Source organism: Somniosus microcephalus, chromosome 4 (genome assembly GCF_052327205.1).
Source record: "Somniosus microcephalus isolate GS21.2 chromosome 4, FLI_Smic_1.0, whole genome shotgun sequence".
Classification (NCBI taxonomy): Eukaryota; Metazoa; Chordata; class Chondrichthyes; order Squaliformes; family Somniosidae; genus Somniosus; species Somniosus microcephalus.
This window is the reverse complement of record NC_140990.1, coordinates 35,538,565-35,558,298: the sequence shown is the minus strand read 5'-3', so window position 1 is coordinate 35,558,298 and position 19,734 is coordinate 35,538,565.

Here is a 19,734-nt window from a genome sequence, read left to right as displayed (position 1 = left end):
GACACATTTCTCTTTGTTAAAAGTTAAACCAACTTTTTCCGCAGCTTGAAGGAATCTTTTTAAATTAGAATCATGCTCCACCCTTGATTTGCCACACACTGTGATGTCATCTAAGTATGAAAAGGTGTCAGAGAGGGAGTTATCACTTATAAAAGCATCCATTGCCCGTTGAAAACAAGCAACACCATTAGTAACACCAAATGGTATTCGGCAAAACTGATACAGCTTTCCACCAGCCTCAAAGGCCGTATATGGTTGATCCTTCTTAACAATAGGAATCTGATGATAAGCACTCTTTAAATCAATAGTGCTAAAAACTTGATACTGAGATACTTTATTGATAAGCTCATCAATCTTAGGCAAAGGGTACACGTCTAATTGAGTATACCTATTAATAGTTTGGGAATAGTCTTATCACCATTCGTTTCTTGTGTCTCTCATTAGTCGTGACAACTACCTGTGCTCGCCAAGGTGAACAACTAGGTTCAATGATTCCTTCCAATAAGAGACGTTGAACTTCAGAATTAATAAATTCTCTATCCTGACTGCTATATCTTCTTGACTTGGTAGCAATTGGCTTACAATCCGACATCAAATTTGAAAAAAGTGATAATGGAGGAATAGATAAAGAGGTTAATCCACAAATAGATAAAGGTGGCTTAGTCCCTCCAAATGAAAGACTAAGAGACTCGTGTAACTGAAGCACATCATGTCCAATCAAAATATCCGCACAGAGATTAGGCAAAACAGATAGGTGTATATCAATATATGTATTACCTAGAAGAACCATTTTCACAAAGCAACAACCAGCTATTTGTGAAATAAGGGTTGTCTGAGCCATACACACCGGATACGTAACAGGCGAAATTTTCAAATGCTTCTCCTTCGCAAACTGAAGACTTATAAAACTCTCAGTACTGCCCATATCTATAAGGGCCTTCACTTCCAACCCATTAACTTGAGCCGTAACTATAGCTTTGTTTAGGCCATGAGCAAATGCAGCAGAAATTGATGCAATAAACGCCCTATCTAAAGGCTGAATAGTCACAGAAGAGGTAGTGGAGGAAGACCCTCCCACACCAGAAGGGAAGGTAATTGAACCTGATGATTTGCACACACGTGCATAATGACCTCTCTTGCCGCATTTACTACACACAGCCTCCCGAGCAGGACACTTCAGACGAGGGTGCCGGATATTCCCACAAAAATAACACTTCTGAATCCTAGGGGCAACGGCAGCTGATGTAGAAACTGTTTCAAAATCTAGTAAACCACTCCCATTAAGTCCACATAATTCCTTTTCATCCGAAACTGCCGAAACCATAGTCGCAGGCCGATTAAAAAGAGCATAAGAATCCGAACTTCTCTGAGCCACATCCAATGTAGAAGCTTGCTCAAAAGCACTTTTAAGATCCAGAGTCTTATTTTCTAACAACCGCTGACGAATTGATCTAGACAGTAATCCATTAATAAAAGCATCCCGTACCGATTCGTCCTTATGTTCTTCAGCCGTCACAGCCTTATAATTAGTCAACACTAAGGCACCGAAGTGCTTGTAAATAAGTATCCAAAGATTCTCCCACCTGCTGCCTACGGGCAGATAAAAGATGACGTGCGAATACCTCATTCTTTGGTTTAACAAAAATCTTTTCCAATGTAGAAATAGCCTCTTCATAAGTTTTACAGTGCAAAATATATTTATATACATCCGGGTCAATGTAGTTGATCAGCATATTCAGCTTATTTAGAGCCTCTTGATCCAACACGCCCAAAAAGTTTTTAAATGTACAATACCAATGTTTCCATTTATCAACCACTCCAGCAGAATTGGGGTCAGCCTTGAATCGTTCTGGTTGAAGATATCGCTCCATTCTAACAGAAAGTTAATAAATTGAAATAAAGAATAGATTTGCCTTCCAAAGTTAGGCTTTATTAACTTTAAAATTAGCAGCATATCTTTCTACATCCAATCCCAACTAAGGCTAGAAAAGGACTGAATTTAAGGTAGCCACAACACATCATGTGATCATCAACTACCAATGAGATTACAACACATATCCCAAGGCAGTTAACAAACAACGAATCATAATACTTTTACTAATCAAGGAATAATCACCACAATTTCCCGTTATAAATTCCCCTGATTCTGACTGCAAGGGACCTACGCTTGACTTCACCAATCTTTTTCTCTTCACATATCTATAAAAGCTTTTACAGTCAGTTTTTATGTTCCGTGTTAGCTTACTCTCATGTTCTATTTTCCCTTTCTTAATTAATCCCTTTGTCCTCCTTTGTTGAATCCTAAACTGCTCCCAATGCTCAGGATTATTGCTTTTTCTGGCCAATTTATATGTCCTCTCCTGGGATCTTATGCAATCCCTAATTTCCTTTGTTAGCCACGGTTGAGTCACCTTTTTTGTTTTATTTTTATGCCAAACTGGGATGAACAAATTCTGTAGCTCATCCATTCGGTCTTTGAATGTTTGCCATTGCCTATCCGCCGTCAACCCTTTGAGTGCCAATCCCCAATCAATCCTACCCAACTCGCTCCTCAGACCATCGTAGTTTCCTTTATTTAAATTGAGAAACATGCCCTTTGAGAATGCTGCTCTGATCCTCGGTGCGATTGTGCTTCAGAGAAATGGAAACGCCAGGGAACAACAAAGAAGACTGAGGAACCATCACCGTATCCTGATTAGGAGGAACTACTACCCACCCCAGAGCGTGTACAGGGTGAGGCGTTCATTTGAGATGCTGTCGCGAGGAGTTGTGTGTGAGGAGGCTGTGCTTCAGTAAAGAGACAATCGGCCGACTATGTGACATGTTAAAGGAAGACCTTCAAACACGCTCGAAGACCTGTACTGCCATGTCAGTGAATATGAAGGTAACCACAGCATTAAACTTCTTTGCAAGTGGGTCATTTCAGGCAGGCACTGGTGACATTTCCAATATCTCCCAGAGTGCTGCGCTGGCCTGCATTCACCAGGTCACAGATGCCATTTTCCATAGGGCTTCGGAATGCATAGACTTTAACTTGTTCACTCACCATCAAAAGGAGGTGTCCCTTGCATTTTATAGCATTTCTGGATTCCCCGATGTGATTGGGGCCGTCGATGGAACCCATGTTGCATTAAAGGCACCACTGGATGCACCAGTAACATAGTTTAGAAGAATGAGAGGGGATCTCATTGAAACTTATAAAATTCTAACAGGACTGGACAGACTAGATGCAGGAAGGATGTTCCCGATGGTCGGGGAGTCCAGAACCAGGGGTCACAGTCTAAGGATAAGGGGTAGGCCATTTAGGACAGAAATGAGGAGGAATTTCTTCACCCAGAGAGTGGTGAACCTGTGGAATTCTCTACCACAGAAGGCAGTAGAGACCAATACATTAAATATATTCAAGAAGGAGTTGGATATATTTCTTAAGGCTAAAGGGATCAATGGATATGGGGAGAAAGCAGGGACCGGGTACAGAATTTGGATGATCAGCAATGATCGCATTGAATGGCGGAGCAGGCTCAAGCGGCCGAATGGCCTACTCCTGCTCCTACCTTCTATATCTCTATGTTTCTATATATCAACAGGAAGGGTTTCATTCATTGAATGTCATGATAGTCTGTGATGCGCACCTCATGGTCCTAAATGTGAATGCCGATCACCGGGGAAGTGCGCATGCCTCCTTCGTTATCCATAACTCAGACTTATATGGCACCCTCAGCACATTGCCTCCAGGATCCGCATGGATATTGGGCGACAAGGGCTAACTGCTAAGACCATGGCTGATGACTCCCTACTGCAAGACCAATAATGAGGCTTAGGAGAGATACAACTGGGCACACATGTCCACATGGCAAGTGGTGGAGAGGGCAATCGGGGTTCTGAACTCACACTTCGGTGACTGGACAGGTCAGGGGGACCTTGCAGTATTCTTTGCTGAAATTGTCAAGGATTGTGGTGACCTGTTGTGATTTGCATAACTTTTCCCTGCGGGAAGGACTGACCCTTAACCCTGCAGAGGGGCTCCCTGCTGAAATGGAGGACATGGACGATGCCAATGTGCCTGTGGCCAGGTCTGATGGGGAGGAGCCAAGTGCTGCCGAAAGTACGGCTGCTCGGGAACTGCTAGTGGCCAACACCTTCACGATGTGAAGATAGTGTCGCCTTGTACCTCCCCCTCCCCCAGCAAGGCAAAGAAAGGAATAGACACAATTTAAAGTGAAACAGTGAACTTTTATTGCAGCATAAAATACTTTTGAGGTTCAGTTTTGATGTTCTTAGTTTTTAACTTTTAAATGTTAACTAGCTATTTTCTACTTTTCAAACATTCGCAAACATCCTTTTTTGAATAAAATTTGTATACATTTCATGACTTTTTTGGTTTCTTAGTGCAATAAAGACATCGAAACCAGCTATTTTCTAATTTCAAACAGTTTTAATGTTAATTTTTTTTGCAAATAAGAAAGTTGAATATTTTTCAAAGAGATTAGTGGCTGTACTTTTTAAACGAAACGGTTACATATACTTTCAGGCACAAATATATATTCCAATAAAAAAAGCAAAGACAACATTTAACATTTAAATAAAACGAAACATTAAAGAATTGAACGATTTGCCCCCTCGCATCTGTGCCTGAGGGTCAAAGGAGGTGGATTGTGCAAAAGGTGACACCCTACTGTCTCCTGCGCTTTCCCCTCCTCCATGAGCGGAGCCCTCTGCAGTCAATTGAAAGGCCCCTGTGTGCCATCTCTTGCCCTTCATCAATTGCCTCGTGCTACTGCTGCTGGAAGGCAACGTTTGCTTGCATCTGAATTGGTGGAGCTGCTGTCTCGTGGGCCTGCACTGTACCTGCGCTGGGAGCAGGCAAGTGCGGTTCTGCAGGAGTCAATGTAATGGCAGCAGAACTGGTTTTAAGCAAGTGCAATATTTGAACAAGAGACTTGCTAATCTGACTCAGCGCAATACCAACAACATCAATTCCCTGCCTGATAGAGGCAAGAGAGTCAACTTTCTTCTCATGAAGAGTACACATCTCTTGCGTCAACCCTTCAATCTGTTGCACCTGAGCATCTATGTTATTCCATAGTGTTGAACATCTTTCTGCTTCTCCCACCTGCTCAGCAGTATCAGGTTGGTGTCTGGCTGTGGAACGACAGTCATCTGTGCGTGGCACAGAGCAAGAGGGGACAGGAGATGGAGAGGTACTGTGCAGCCACCCAGGGTCCATACCCTCCCCTTCCACTAGTTGAAAGAGCGCAAATTCCTCCTCCTCCTCCACCACATCATTTACTGCTCCCACTCCATCTGTAACCCCTTCCCCAATGCCCTCTGCAGCCGCAGACTCATCCCGTGTGTGAGAAGGATTATGTCCACCTGTGGGAAGGAAAGAGTAAACATTTACAAAGGTGAAGTACGATCTGCCACATCACAGAAGCTGATATTCAACGCACACCTAACGTTTTCAAACATAGAGCTGAGCAGACGAACTCACCTTTCCTTATCCCAATATCTGATTGGGCAGCAGGCACTGTACAGCCACTAATGATTCCAAGCAGCTGCTCGACCCTTTCCTCATGCTCTGATAAATCCCTTAGCGTGACAGCACCACCGCCTAACAATGCACGTTTGCTGGCATTGTTAACAATTTTACTGTAAAATGAAAACAGAAAATATGAAACGTCATGAAACTGCAGTTTTTTCTGCAGAGATCATTCACTTGCCTTTGAGAGATGGACACAAGCTGCTTTGGAGACAACGTTTTTTTCAGTCACTCATTTAAATTTTGCAACTCAAACCTGTGGAGTCAAGATAAGAGCACAATGGATGACTCTGAGCTGGCCCCCAAAGCCATAATATTTTATGACAAGCTCACTTGCCTGTGCACCAGTCGCTGAAGGGAAACATGCAGGTGCAGCAGGCGGTTAAGAAGGTAAATGGTATGTTGGCCTTCATAGCGAGAGGATTTGAGTACAGGAACAAGGATGTCTTTCTGCAGTTGTACAGGGCCTTGGTGAGATCACACCTTGAGTATTGTGTGCAGTTTTGGTCGCCTTATCTGAGGAAGGATTTTCTTGCCATGGAGGGAGTTCAGCGAAGATTCACCAGACTGATACCTGGGATGGCAGGAATGACGTATGAGGAGAGATTGGGTCGATTAGGTTTATATTCACTAGAGTTTAGAAGAATGAGAGGGGATCTCATTGAAACTTATAAAATTCTAACAGAACTAGACAGACTCGATGCAGGAAGGATGTTCCCGATGGTGGGGGAGTCCAAAACCAGGGGCCAGAATCTAAGGATAAGGGGTAAACCATTTAGGACTGAGATGAGGAGGAATTTCTTCACCCAGAGAGTGATGAACCTGTGGAATTCCCTGCCACACAGGGCAGTTGAGGCCAATTCATTAAATATATTCAAGAGGGAGTTGGATATATTTATTGAGGCTAAAGGGATCAAGGGATATGGGGAGAAAGCAGGGACAGGGTACTAAATTTGGATGATCAGCCATGATCTCATTAAATGGCGGAGCAGGCTCGAGGGGCCGAATGGCCTCCTCCTGCTCCTATCTTCTATGTTTCTATAATCAAGTCACTTGGAACACAAATGTATCTAAGTGCTTTTTAAAAATACTGCAGTTAAATTTAAAGCAATGATAAATTTGACTTCTCTAATAACTGTGCAAACCTTGGCAGATCGCATCAAATCATTCAATTTTTTGCGACATTGTTCCGCTATCTGTGGAATGTTGGAGTTCACGCTGACAGCCTGGGCAACTTCTGTCCAAGCTGTCATCTGACCTTTCCACGGCGCCCTCGACTTCTCATTCCTAAGGATCCGCGCGCGCTTCGCCTCAGCCTCATTGAGGAGTGTGCTGATGTCATCATCACTGAAATTCTGAGCTCTCTTAATCATGCGAATTGTGCTCAGTCCCTCCATTTCACTTTGCTGCTTATTTACAATTAATGAAAAAAATGTTTTCAGGGCTTTTAAAACACTTTAAATTACTTCAAATCTCTTTAAAACTATTTAAGATTCTTCAAATGCATGTAAAAGTTTTTTAAAGTTTCTAAAAGTTTACAAAAGATTGAAAAAATTATTAAGAAACAACTTACCATTGAGTCTTGCAGCTACTTTCAGTTTCGAATACTTGTGAAGAGTTGAAAAATCGGGGGCGTGGCCTATGCAAGCGGCGTGACGTCATAGACTGCCCAGGAGTCCTCAGGGTTAAATCGGAAGATTACGTGCGCCCAGAGCATTAAGGTCAGTGCGGTTCCTTTTTGCTGGTCGGCGGCTTCCGTCCGCGAGAAGCCTCCGAGCGGAACATACAGCCCAATATAATTCCGTAAGTGGACCTCACCTGTTCTTGTTGAGTGTTGTGTTTTGTTGTTGTCACTCTGGAGGCTGAATTAGTGTTAATCGGGGCGAGAGCGCCCTCTGGTGAGCACTAACTGGAACTCTCAGTGTGGGTTTTTGTGCGGGATCCGCCATATCTCTGCAGCACTGTGGGGTTCATGGCACAGAAATACACGGCGGTGTCGGAGACAAGAACCACGCCGATATCTAACGGAACCGTGTTGTTGTCACTGTGCAAAACAGCAGAGAACCTGTCTGTGAAATCTGGAAACTTATCTCCCGTCCCCGAGCTATATCTCCTCAGCAGATATCGTGGAGCTTCCCCGGGATACTGGATGTACCAGAGGAGAGTTGGGGCTTTGTTGGTTGTCGAGTAACTGCAGTTCAGTATTATTGTCCTGCCTGAACCGTTAATTCAGACGGATCCTGAGACACCGATTCTTCGCCACTCGTTCCTGTAACAAAATACAGAATGTGTGAAAGTTCTGGGAGTAAATATAACCCTTGGAACACACACTGACCCTTGACTCACCGGACAGCACGACCATTATTATAAGTAAGGAACATGGGGAGCACATGGTGTCTGGTTTAGAGTTCGACAGAATATAGCAGAATGTTTTAAATATGTTGACACTTTTAGTCTGATATTAAAGAGTAAACTCGGATCAGTGCAGGTTTCACTTATAGGGAAACTGAGGGGCGTTTCGCAGTGACAGAATTGGCTGGCCTCTCAGAACTGAGGACAGTTGGACACCAACCAATGTTAGTTGTAGACCAATTACTTCCTCTGACCGTTTCTCTTTCTGTTTCGTTGTCTTTCTCTGTGTCCCTGTCTCTCTCTTTCTCTCGGTGTCCGTCTGTCTGTTTCTCTCTGTGTCTGCCATTCTCTCTGTCTCTCTCTGGATCTATTGTGTTCCATGATGGTGTGGCGTGTAGAAAAAATGTGTCTCAATCTCTCGTTTCAACACAACAAAATGCTCAATTAATAGCAGCAGTTAGTAGCAGTACCCATGGATTGGAGGGTAGCTAATGTTACCGCACTATTCAAAAAAGGTGGTCGTGAAAACGCGGGGAATTATAGACTGGTAAGTCTGACATCGGTAGTGGGGAAAATGCTAGAGTCCATTATAAAAGATGTAATAGCAGAGCACTTGGAAAACAGTGACAGGATCGGACAAAGTCAACATGGATTTACAAAAGGTAAATCATGCTTGACTAATCCACTGGAATTTTTTGAGGATGTAACTGGTAAAATAGATAAGGGAGAACCAGTGGATGTGGTGTATTTGGACTTTCAGAAGGCTTTCGATAAGGTCCCACATAAGAGATTAGCGTGCAAAATTAAGGCACATGGGATTGGGGGCAAGGTATTGACTGGGATAGAGAACTGGTTGGCGGACAGAAAGCAAAGAGTTGGAATAAACGTGTCGTTTTTCGAGTGGCAGGCAGTGACTAGTGGGGTACTGCAAGGATCGGTCCTAGGACCCCAGCTGTTCACAATATATATTAATGATCTGGACGAGGGAATTGGATGTAATATCTCCAAATTTGCAGACGACACAAAGCTGGGTGGGAGGGTAAGCTGTGAGGAGGATGTCGTGAAACTCCAGTACGATTTGGACAGATTGGGTGATTGGGCAGAAACATGGCAAATGCACTATAATGTGGATAAATGTGAGGTTATCCACTTTGGTGGCAAAAACAGGAAGGCAGATTATTATTTGAATGGCAATAGATTGGGAGAAGGGGAAGTGCAAAGAGACCTGGGTGTTCTTGTGCACCAGTCGCTGAAGGTAAGCATGCAGGTGCAGCAGGCGGCTAAGAAGGCAAATGGTATGTTGGCCTTTGTAGCAAGAGGGTTCGAGTACAGGAACAAGGATGTCTTGCTACAGTTGTACAGGGCCTTGGTGAGACCGCACCTTGAGTATTGTGTGCAGTTTTGGTCGCCTTACCTGAGGAAGGATGTTCTTGCCATGGAAGGAGTGCAGCGAAGATTCACCAGGCTGATACCTGGGATGGCAGGAATGATGTATGAGGAGAGATTGTGTCGATTGGGCTTATACTCACTGGAGTTTAGAAGATTGAGAGGGGATCTCATCGAAACTTATAAAATTCTGTCAGGCCTGGACAGACTAGATGCAGGAAGGATGTTTATGATGACCGGGGCGTCCAGAACCAGGGGTCATAGTCTAAGGATAAGGGGTAAGCCATTTAGGACTGAAATGAGGAGGAATTTCTTCACCGCGAGAGTGGTGAACCTATGGAATTCTCTGCCACAGAGGGCGGTGGAGGCCAGTTCATTAAATATATTCAAAAAAGAGTTGGATATATTTCTTAAGTCTAAAGGGATCAAGGGTTATGGGGAGAAGGCAGGGACAGGGAACTGAATTTGGATGATCAGCCATGATCTCATTGAATGTCGGAGCAGGCTCGAAGGGCCGAATGGCCTACTCCTGCTCCTATCTTCTATGTTTCTATGTTTCTATAATAATTAACAAATGATAACTACAGCTCAAAGACATGTTTGAAATGGCAGCAGTTACTTTAAAAATTCCACAGTATATTAGAGAGCCGGGATTCACGAGACTAAGCTACACCCACTGTATGTGGCGGGGTTCCTGAGAGTTAGAATCTGTGTGATTTCATGTTGTTTTGAACGGAATTCATTCATCAGTTAGGTCTTGGATATTAAAAGTAAACAAAGGGAATCACCAGGATTTGTACTGAAGTTGTCATTAACGTCGTGTATATGTTCATCTGCATCAAAGTCTCTCATAATAATAATAGTAATAACAAGAAAAATGTGCCATAAACATGCAACAACATCCATCAGTAATTTGAGAAATAAACGTTTTCCCAGACAGAGGGCCATTACCTCACATCGCCACCAGAGGGAGCGCCCTTGTCGTGTTTGCCTGTTCACTGCAGCAGATTACTCGCAAGATTACATGGTACTTGCGGATGAGGAACGCCGTTCAACCCATTTTAATTTACCCTTCCAGAAAACCCCACGCCCCATAATTTCCTTTATTTGTTACTAAACCAATTCCCTGATGTTGGATTCTGTCGCTATGCCTGGAGTTCATTCCAAGTGTCGATCAGTCGCTGTGTGACCAACAATCTCTTCATCTCAGTCCTAAAGTTACCATTTACTAGTTTGAACCTGTGCACACTTGTTCGACTGCCACTGTTTAATTTAAGTTATTTTCCGGATTAACACTTTTCCATATCACGTGCTATCTTATATATTTATGTAATTCGTTTTTTTCGCTGGAATTCATAGACAATTCTTCTCTCATGATCTCTCTATGTTCCTATTATTGTCTCTAGATCTGTTTCTTCCACTTTCTAAACCTGTTACTCTTACTGTCACTCTCTGTTTCTCGCACTGTCTCCACATCTGTTTCTCTCACTTTCTCTACATCTGTTTCTCTCACTTTCTCTAAATCTGTTTCTCTCACTTTGTCTCCTTCTCACGCTTCCTCTACAAATGTTTCTCTCTCTTTTTTTCTGATTCTTTCACTGTGCCTTCATTTGCTTCTCTCGGTTTCTCAGTCTGTATGTCTCCCTGTTGCTGCATCTGTTTCTCTCTCGCTGCCTTTCCCTCTGTTTCTCTCGCACTTCTTATCATCTGTCCCTCTGTCGTCTCCCTGTAAATTCATCTATTTCTCTCCCTGTCTCGCTCTCATTTGTCTCACTGTCTCTCACATTTTCTCTCTCCGTCTCTCCCTTAATTTATCTCCCTGTATCTCTATCTGTTGATTTCCCTGTCTCTCCCTCATTTTCTCTCACTGTCTCTCCCTGTCCTTCTCTCCCTGTCTCTACTTCGTTTGCAGATTTGAGAAACAAGTGTTTACTCGAACAGAGGGTGCTTTGATGCGTCGCTAGTTTTCAGTGCAGTGAAAATATCCAAGTGTGTCTTTTGGATTCCATTCCCGGGAGATTACATTCGATTAGGCGACGGTTAGAAGGCGAGAGTAGTCGATACTGTGCAGCCAGTGCACACAGCACAAGTCAGGTATATCCCGGCCCTGCCACAACAACAAGCCTCAAACACTCCCCCGTTAATTTCCAGACCTTCCCATCCAAAACCAAATGCGGCCTTTACTGATTTTATGTGCTGTATTTGAATGGAGGAGAAATACTAGAGTTAACCCAACTGATCTGCTCAATCCCCATCAGACACGATAGATCTCCATTCTTTCTGTTCCCACAGGATCACAAACCAAGTCCCAGAGGGTGAAAGGTCAGTGTCTGACTCACTGACCCACCCAGTCCCCCATCAGAGGGAGAGGAGACCTTCATCCCACTCTGCCTGGCATGGATTGGACCACAGGTCCCAGGGGGTGAAAGGTCAATGTTTGCCTCACTGCCCCGGCAGTACTCCATGGGTTAACGGTAACCTTGGTGGATTTTATTCAAGCGGATAAATGAGAAACCGGGCCACCAGAGGGCGTTTCACGGCGAATAAAGCGTCATCACTTGCATTGTTCCCCGGCCCTCAGTGGGGATATAAGAGATACTTACCATCACACCTGATAGAATGTAATATCTTTCATTGCACATCAAAATCACCCGGAATTAAATCGATGTTCCAGTAATATCCTTGATCTACCGAGCGCCGATTCAGGAAAACGCGATGAATGAAATTGCAACTTTCACTATTTTGATTTTCGGTGAGTGTTATTTGCAGAAAAGCGTTCGCCGTTAAAATATATTTCTTGTGTCCAATTTTCCGTCTCTTTTGTATCGACAGTTATCGGCGGCGAGGCTGTGATCCACCAACCACAGCAGGTGTTTGCACAAGAGGGACAATCGATTGAAATCCAGTGCAATGCGACCACCAGCGGCTCTGACAGTATCTTCTGGTACAGACAACTACAGAACCGTGGCCCGAAATTTATCATATCTGCTATCCAGGGCAACGCCAGTGATGGACCATTCAAACTCTTCATCGACCCAACAAGAAGTTATAACATTCTCGGTATGGACAGTAGCGCGGTATCAGACGCTGGCGTGTATTACTGTGCAGTGAGGCACCGTGTGACAAAGGCTGAGCGCTCCATTACAATATCTCCTGCAGGTTCCTAACAGACAATCTCCACACCGCTCCTCTGCTCTCCTGGATGTGTTGACTCCTTTGTCGGGGTACAGTTCCACAGACTGCATTCATTGTGTAAGGAAAGGGTTAATCAGACTGTCCTAGATGCGTTGCCTTCTTTGTGGGGTACAGTTTCACAGGCTCCAACCATTCTGTAAGGAAAGGGTTATATAGACTTTGACTAGGTTACAAACACCCAGCGCCAGGAATTTCCCTTTAGAGAGTAATTATCACAAAGGGGTGGAGATCACCTCACTTCCCTCCACAAGGAAGAGAGGCACTTGCTGATCATTAGACAACTGACATGTCCGGATGAGAACCGCGGGTGAACAATCTCCATTTCCAGCCAATCCAAGAGCAGCAAACCCACGAGACTGAGATTTTAACTGGGCGGCGCTGACTTTAATCAGCCGCCTGTTCAATGTCTTCACTCGATGCGGGGTCTTCTGATGCGAGCTGTCTGCCGCCTTCCTCTTGACATTTTAATTACTAGGGTGTATTACTCGGTACAAGTGAATGAATCACTCGTTATTCTGGTGCTGCTAACATGTAGGTACAGGAGCTGAGCTCAACAACCCGCAGTGTGTTTTTATTTACGTTGCTCCGGTGTTTCATTATCTGAATGTTTTACAGGTCGATGTCTCTCGTATCGAGTGCTACAGTCTCCCGCTGTGATAACAGCACGGAGCGGGGATTCGGTGCAGATAAACTGCAGCTATGACATGTCCAGCATTTACGCCATGCACTGGTACAAACAGAGACGCAGTCAGGGACTGCAGTGGGTAATAATGCGGGCATCAGCTGGTAGAGAGAGAAGCCGCCGAATTAATTTGGATCTTTCCACTGCGGACAAACGCGGCCAATTGGTCATTGAGAGCGCGGATACCGCGGTGTATTACTGTGCGATACAGCCGCACACTGAGAGGATACGCGGCAGTCACTGTACAAAAACCTCCCTCCTGTTTACAGTCCCGTAACAGCTGCAGCAATCTCTCCAAAGACACAGGGCAGGCAAGGCGGGTCAGAGCGAGAGCAGCGAACGGAAGCTGCGGGCGGGGCTGCCGCAGGCAGTGTTACCGCAAGTTGTCCCTATAGTTTCCAGTTGATAGCGGGTTTGATCAGAGATACTGACAGTCACAGTCACATCGCGCTGTGGAGCCAGTCACTCAGTGAGGGCATTCCTTGGTGTGAGGAAAACTTCAGCATTGTTTAATTGTGGGATTATATTCACCGGGGCCGAACCTGTCACACTGAGTGTTTATTTTATGCTGGTGTGTGACGACTCATCGAAAGCACTAACTTCATTCTCCTGTAACATTCGTGTTTACACCGAGGTGTCCACACTCTGATTAACACTTCCCCTGGCCGTCATTTCCAACGCAATAATGAACGCATTCTAAAGGAATGAGATTGCGATTTCGTTAAATAACTTTCAGAGGAGAATTCCACAGAGTGACCAGAGGAAATCTTCCCCTTGTGTGTCCCCATCAGAAGGTTAATCAAACCCCGTCAACCACCTCAGTCTGATTAGTGACAGTGAGTGAAATAAACTGAACATCTTCATCTACATTCAAACCGATATGTTGTCATTTCGAGATTATATCTTATCACCATTATCCGGCCGTGTTGGCAATAGCTGGGAGGGGAATATGAGCCCCTTCCCTAAATATCTGCTGAACCCGTTAGATTAAAGTCTGCATGAAACTAACAGGAGTCGCTGAAATTAATCACGGGGAGGGAAATGGCGGATGTCAGCAGTCAACATCCTTTCTGCTCTGGTTCACAGCAAAGTATCGAGTAACCACGAGACTCCGTAGTGGACAAATGTAAGAAATCACACAACACCAGGTTATAGTCCAACAGCTTTATTTGAAATCACAAGCTTTCGGAGCGCTGCTCCTTCTTCAGGTGAAGTGGAGAAATGCATAAAGACACAGCTTATATAGTCAGAGAATCATGTCAGATGTTTACAGGTAACCTTTCCAACTGCCATTTATCACACCTCGGCAGAGAGATAATCACAGCAGTCAAAGGTGTGAATGGTGTCCAAACAGGTCAGTCAGGGAAACATTACATCAAAGAACAATGAGGTGGGGTCACAAGGGGTCAAATATTGCAGATGCTGGGGTCTGTAGTGGAGTACACGGAACAGACCTCATTGATGCACAGTAAAGGTGATCGGCCTTTAACTCTATACAGTGAGTGAACCAGAGGGAGCCCCGTAAAAACACACTGCCGGAATGTGACAAGTTCAACGGGATAGCGGGCAGTGCCGGGGACTGTCAGTACTTGTCAAGGGAGAGTGTCGATATAAAAAGAGAGAAATCAGCAACAATCCAATTGACAGCACGGAACAGGAAACATCATGTTCGTTATTAATAAAAAATATCGTGCTGCTAATTTCATAATAGATATTCGACGGGACGGTGCTTCCAAACCCTTCTCATGTAATGGGCACCTCAACTTTCAAACTTAGTGAAACAAATATAAACCAGTTCTCATTCGGTGTCAGAATCGCACTCAGACCTGACGCTCCAGTCGGCGGGAAATGAACTGAACGGAGGGAACACATTCAGTGACGATGTAATAAACCATTGGGGAGTCAAACACCTTCAGAATAAAGAAGTATCGGCTGAACTGTGACCCCGCGAGATTCCCATTCCCCAGCTGGTGCGCAAACTCAGAGAAAACTGTCCAGAAAACAGGGAAAACAGCAACAGTCGATAGTCTGAAGATCAAGGTGGCAGTGATTCAGGAGAGATAGTTCCCAGTGAGTAACAGGAAATACAACACAGAAACTGCACAGACTGAACCCAACCGTAAAAAGAGAGACGTTGCGAACAGTTCTCACGATGGCCGGATCAAAGTGAGCCTTACATCCGGATTCTGCAAGCGGAGCCTCTGATCTGCAAATTGGTGGGAGTTTCTGTGCTAGGCTTTAACTGGTTTCCATCAGTGTGGCCTCAGGGGTGCTAAATAGCGAGGAGGGAAGCCAGAGGCTACAGGACGATATAGATGGGTTGGTCAGATGGGCGAAACAGTGGCAAATGGAATTTAACCCTGAAAAGTGTGAGGTGATGCATTTTGGACGGATTAACAAGGCAAGGGAATACACAATGAATGGTAGGACCCTAGGAAAGACAGAGGATCAGAGGGACCTTGGTGTGCATGTACATAGATCCCTGAAGGCAGCAGAACAGGTGGATAAGGTGGTTAAAAAGGCATATGGGATACTTGCCTTCATTAGCCGAGTCATAGAATATAAGAGCAGGGAGCATTTGATGGAGCTGTATAAAACGCTGGTAAGGCCACAGCTGGAGTACTGTGTGCAGTTCTGGTCGCCACACTATAGGAAGGATGTGATTGCATTGGAGAGGGTGCAGAGGAGATTTACCAGGATGTTACCTGGGCTGGAGCGCTTCAGCTATGAAGAAAGACTGGACAGGCTGGGGTTGTTTTCCTTGGAGCAGTGAAGGCTGAGGGGGGACCTGATTGAGGTGTACAAAATTATGAGGGGCATAGATAGGGTGGATAGAAAGGAACTTTTCCCCTTAGTAGAGGGGTCAATAACAAGGGGGCATAGGTTCAAGGTAAGGGGCAGGAGGTTTAGAGGGGATTTGAGGAAAATCTTTTTCACCCAGAGGGTGGTTGGAATCTGGAACTCACTGCCTGAAAGGGTGGTAGAGGCAGGAACCCTCACAACATTCAAGAAGCATTTGGATGAGCACTTGAAATGCCGTAGCATACAAGGCTATGGACCAAATGCTGGAAAATGGGATTAGATTAGATAGGGCTTGATGGCCGGCACGGACACGATGGGCCGAAGGGCCTCTTTCTGTGCTGTATAACTCTATGACTGTGTGAGGGCGCAGTAATGAACTGCAGTGTCTGTCAGCTGTAGCCACGAGATGGTTAAACAGGTGAATTTAGTCGAGGTCTGGATTTCTGCAGAAAAACGGTTTTTAAAAAAATCTGCTTTATGCTTAACACCATCACGATCCTTCCACAGTATAAACTCGGGCTGTGTGTCTGGGTGGTTCTGGTACCACTATAAACAATAAATGGTGCTCCATTTAGTGCCACAGCTACAGTTTAAAGTCACCGCTTCTCCTTCTGTCTAAACTCCCGAGGACAGCGGCTGAGTGACAGAATCTCCAAGACTCAGATCTGAAAAACATATTCAAACAGGAAAAGATCAGACCGACTGGTGTTTCAAATTCAGATTCAAACCATGTTTGGGAAATGAGAGTAAAGATGAAATCCAGAACCAGGGGTCACAGTCTAAGGATAAGGGGTAAACCATTTAGGACAGAGATGAGGAGGAATTTCTTCACCCAGAGAGTGGTGAACATATGGAATTCTCTACTACAGAAGGCAGTTGAGGCCAATTCATTAAATATATTTAAGAAGGAGTTAGATATATTTCTTAGGGCTAAAGGGAGCAAGGGACATGGGGAGAAGGCAGGGACAGGGTACTGAGTTTGGATGATCAGCCATGATCTCATTGAATGGCGGAGCAGCCTCGAGGGGCCGAATGGCCTACACCTGCTCCTATCTTCTATGTTTTCTATGTGTTTGGTCCACAATTACCTGTCAGAAAATCCCCCCACACAGCCCAGATGCTGAGTAGCCGCATTGTCGCTGTCCGCTCTTTAAAAGGGGGGTTGTATATTTGAAGACACCCGTTCTAATTCCCGCCCTCAATAAGCTGCTGTCGTGTCCCAGGATGCTCTCCCCTCACTACCTTTTGTCCCCAGTGGTGCTGTGAGACCGGTAGGTGGTGAGTTGGCTGCCAGTGAATGGAAACACCCCGAGCTGGGCTACAGTCAGTGTCCTTATAGGGGAATGGTTCCGCTTTTAGAGACCGGGGGTGCGAACGAAACCCTTGTCTGGTTAATGTAACCCGGAAACCCAGGATTGTTAATGGTGACAGAAAAAAATCCAATATTAAAGAGACATTCTGAAGGACAATGTAAATTGGGGGAACTCTGTGCTTGGGGCCTGTTTTAAAGAACACAATCACTAGCTTGTGAAATCTGGTCATTGTGTATAAACTATCTCTGGCCCAGCAACATACTCTGATCAAATAAACCCTGTGTACAGGCCGCGGTGAATGGGTCCGGGACACTGACAGGGAAGATGAGTAAAGGGCTGCACAATATTGCCGGCAGGCACGGAAGGAGCATTGTAGATTCCTAGAATCTTACAGCACAAAATGGGGCATTCGGCCCGTCCTGCCTGTTTAGTCCCACGTCCCAGATTTTTCTCCGTAACCCTGCAAATTAGTCCTCAAGGACATGTCCAATTGCTTTTGCAAGTTCCCATGACATCTGATTCCACCACCCTTTAAGGTATTGCCTTGCATATTTTAACAACCCTCTTTGTGAAGAAATATCTTCTCATTTCCCCTCTAGTTCTTTTGCTCCTTATTTTAAAACTATTTCCTCTAATTATCAACCCGCTTGCCAAAGGAAATATTTGCTCTGTCAAAACCCCTCATAATTTTGAATACTTCTATTAGGTCTCCCCTTAACCTTCTCTGCTCTGAGGAGAACAATCCCAGCTTCTCCAATCTCTCCACATAACTGAAGTCCCTTATCCCTGGTATAATCCTGGTAAACCTGCTCTGTATCCTTTCCAGGACCTTGACATCCTTCCTAAAGTGTGGTGCCCAGAAATGTACACAATAGAGAAAGGACAAAAGAGGAGGTAAGGCGCCACAGACATAGAAACATAGAAGATATGAGCAGGAGTAGGCCATTCGGCCCTTCAAGCCTGCTCCACCATTCAATGAGATCATGGCTGATCATCCAAATTCAGTACCCTGTCCCTGCCTTCTCCCCATATCCCTTGATCCCTTTAGCCTTAAGAAATATATCCAACTTTTTCTTGTGATTTGTGAAGTTCATTTTTATTATAAATACGCGTTGAAATCACCTAAAAATACCCCAGTGGACCTGACCTGTTGTTGGTGAGTGTTGTGACATGTCGCTCTTTTAGGAATCTCCCTGTGACTCTCGCTGTGGAGGCTGAATGATCGCTGCTGTTTGTCGGGGTGAGAGCGCCCTCTGGTGAGCAGTTTTGAAGAGGGGTTCGACCCGAAACGTCAACTCAAATTTCTCTCCACGGATGTTGCCTGACCTGCTGAGTTTTTCCAGCATCTTCTGTTGTTATCTCTGGTAAGCACTAACTGGAACTCTCACTGTGGGTTTTTCTACGGGATCCGCTATATCTCTACAGCAGTGTGGGGTTCATGGCACACGGCGGTGTCGGAGTCAAGAACTCCGGCGATATTTAAAGGAACCGCTATGCTCTCTCTGTGCAAAACAGCAGAGAACCGGCCTGGGAAATCTGGAGACTGGTCTACCGTCCCCAAGCTATATATCCTCAGTAAATATCTCGGACCTTCCCCGGGATTCTGGATGAACCAGAACAGAGTTGGTACAGCTACCGAGTAACTGCAGTTCAGTATTATGGTCTGTCCTTCATTAACCGTTAATTCAGACGGATCCTGGGACACTGATTCTTTGCCACACTTTCCTGTAACAAAACACAGAATGTGTGAAAAGTCTGGGTGTAAATATAATCTGTGAAACACACAATGACCATTTACACATGTACTCACCGGGCAGCACGACCATTATTATCAGAAAGGAACATGGGGAGCACATGGTGTCTGGTTTAGATTTAGACATAAAAAAGCAGATCGCGTTAAATATGTTGGCCCTTCTAGTCTGACATTAAAGAGTAAACTCAGATATGGGAGAGACGTCACTTATTGGGAGAATGGGGCGTTTCCTTGGGACAGGATTGGCTGATCGCTCGGAACTGACACCAGCTGTGCACCAATCAGTGTTAGTTGTGGAACAATGACTGATGTCTCCCTGCAAACCCTTTCCTTCCCGAGCTGTGTGAGTGAGACTCCAGCCCCCTCTGTCTGTCTGTCTGTCTCTCTCTCTGTCGCTCTCTGCATCTCTCTATCTGTGTCTTGCTGTCGCTCACGCTATTTAACTCGGTGTTTTTTCCTCTCCTTTTCTCTCCCTCTCTCTCTCTCTCTCTCTGTCATTGTTTCGATGACATTTACTGATTAACTCGGTATCTTTCTCACTCCCTCTCTCATTGTTTCTCTCTCTCAGTAAGGTGAAAAGCGAAAAATAATCTAAAGCAATTCAGTCCCCGGTATCACTTCGTTCTCACCACAGCCAATGTGCTCCATTACTTGTCGGAGCCCCAAGCCGACGAGGGACATGACAAGTGGACAGCCCTCGGCACCGGTGAGA